We start from the raw sequence: 2,806 nt of genomic DNA on the forward strand, positions 1-2,806 counted from the left end.
TCATTTCTTTTTTTCACTTCCAACTTTTTTCTTTCTTTCTTTGATTGGTTTGGTTTTTTTCTTTGTGGCTTTGGAGCCTGTCCTGGAACTTGCTCTGTAGATCAGGCTGGCCTCAAACTCACAGAGCCCTGTCTCTGCCTCCCGAGTGCTGGGATTAACCAATATGTGCTCTTAACTGCTGAGCCATCTCTACAGCCTTCAATTATTTTGAGGCCAGTAGCCTGGGCTATCCTTAAACTTGAGTGTAGCTGAGGCTGACCTTGCTAAAATCACAGGCCTCACGTGAGGCCCACTAACCCTCATTCTTTTTTGTTTGTTCTGCTTTTTCAAAACAGGGTTTCTCTGTGTAACAGCTCTGGTTGTCCTAGAACTTGCTTTGTAGACCAGGCTGGTCTCAAACTCACAGAGAGCCGCCTGCCTCTGCCTCTCAAATTCTGGGATTGAAGGTGTGCGCCACCCCCCCCCCCACCTCAGTGTAACCCCTCGTTAGCCTGGATATTTGGAGTTGTAGGCAGCTCCCCAGCTGGAAGGAACACTGAAAACAAGATACAGCACCCCAACTCTGGCAGGAGTGAGGCTAAGGAGCAATGCCTTACTCTGGGGTTCTTTTACACAGGGTGGGAAATTGCGGTGGGCACCCCAGGTGTAAAAGAGGAGAAAAAGAGGTCCAAAATGGGTCCTTGGTGCTGGGGTAGGCTGAAGTCACCCTTGCCCCCCATGGGAAAGGGTGAAAACTCTGGCCAGCCATCCCTTTCCCCTTTGCATAGCCCCCGTGGATAAGGCTGGATGAGCACCAAGCCAGGAGTCCTTCTGAGACCTCCCATGCCACGCTACCTTCCAGCCCATGAGGGTCTCCAGTTCGAAGCTGAGGAACACTAACAGTGCTCAGCAGGGGTGGCCAGGGAAGGCAAGGCTACCTGTGAGCTGTCAAGTGGCATTTCTGGAAAGCACTGTGGTGGCATGACTCTAGAGCCTGAGGTAGGAACGTCAGCAGCTTAAAAAAACAAAAAAACTAATGTGTGTGTGTGTGTGTGTGTGTGTGTGTGTGTGTGTGTGTGCACGTATGTGGGGGCACATTTCTGTCACAGCGTGCAGGGGAGAGTGAGGGACAACTGAGTTTTAGATGTGTGCTCCATCACACCTGGCTTAAAATCTTTTTAAAAATACATTAATTTTGTATGTGTATGCGCATGTGTGTTTAGGTCAGATGAAAATTTGCCTGAGTCAGTCAGCCACAAGAATCAATTTTCTCTTTCTATCTGTAGATCGTGGGGCTTGAACTCAGGTCATCAGGTATCTTTCACCTACTGAGCCCATCTCACTGGCTCCACCCCCCCCCGGTTTGTTTGTTTTCTTCTATTTTTTAAAAATTTGTATTTTGGTGGGCAGTGGTGGCGCATGCCTTTAATCCCAGTACTTGGGAAGCAGAGGCAGGTGGATCTCTGTGAGTTTGAGACCAGCCTGGTTCACACAGCGAGTTCCAAGACAGGCAGGACTCTTACACAAAGAAACTGTCTCAAAAAAAAAAACAAAAAAAAAAACTAGCAACTCGCTTTTCTAGTTTGTATGTGTATCGGAGTCAGATTTCATGTAGTGCAGGCTAGACTTGAACTTGCTAAGTACCAAGAGCTGACCATCATCTGATCTTCCCATGTCTGGGGCTACAGATGTGCACCATGCAGCGTGGATGAGAACGACTTCAGTTCACTGAAGAAGAAGAAGAAGAAGAAGAAGAAAAGCATGCTTGCTGTCACACCAAAGCCTCAAAATAAGTTATAGCTGACTACCCACCCCCTCTGGGAGGGCGGCAAAGCCGCAATGATGCCTTCAGCCCCTGCATGTGGTTTGTCCTGGTGTCTTAGGGTCTGTGATGGGCAAGCATCAAAACCCATGACACGGCTACTGGCGCTCCCACCCAGACAAGGCATCTGCCCGGCAGCCTGGGCGTCAGGATTCCTGGGATCCAGGCCCCACGAGTGACTCATAGCTAACCCCAGACTGTGCCTCCTGGTCTCAGTTTCCCCGGATTGCTCTGTTGGTACCACCTACTACGCGGGGTATTAATAGGGGTGAGGCGCTTTGAACTCCTCAGATGAAAGGGGCTGAGGAAACAGCACCCGGTTATTAGCCCTCCACATCCTGGCGTGGGAGCTGAGGCTGGCCGCCCCTCTTGTTCTTGGCTATGGCTGCCCACACTGGGAAGCAGAGATGAACCACCTGTCTCCCTGCCACTTCCCAATCACTCTGCTAAACTGCATTCTCCTGTTGCCTGAAACCCACCGTCAATTCAGTTGGCACCCATAAACCACGTACAGATGTCTCAACTTTCCCTCTTGCTGACTACAGACCCCACGGGTGATGGCTGTAACTTTTTACATACACCAAAGAGGGGGCACTCCAGAGTCAGCAAAGTAAGCTATGACAGAGCCAGGCCAGTGACACTTCTACCTTGTCTTTGGGTTGCTGTAAGAGGCATGTGAGGACCCTATGTGTGCATGCTCTTTGCAAAATGCCAAGCCCTGCATACACATAGCTGTAATGGGTCAACAGATAAAACCTGGCACAAGCGTCCCTTGGCCATCAGGCTCTCACTGATGTTAAGGGCAAAACTAAGTCTATAGTGCCACCTACTGGTTGAAAACGCAAACTGCAGGCCCCAGCCACACAGGTGTCTCCAGACAACTTGTCCAAGTAAACATTAAATATTTTCTTTAAACTTAGTTTGGACCAATCTCCTTCTTTAGAGACAGGATATATCCCAAACTGCCTGAAACTCACTACATAGCTAAGGCTTCAACTCCTGATT

This window comes from Microtus ochrogaster, chromosome 10 (genome assembly GCF_000317375.1).
Source record: "Microtus ochrogaster isolate Prairie Vole_2 chromosome 10, MicOch1.0, whole genome shotgun sequence".
NCBI classification, from domain to species: domain Eukaryota; kingdom Metazoa; phylum Chordata; class Mammalia; order Rodentia; family Cricetidae; genus Microtus; species Microtus ochrogaster.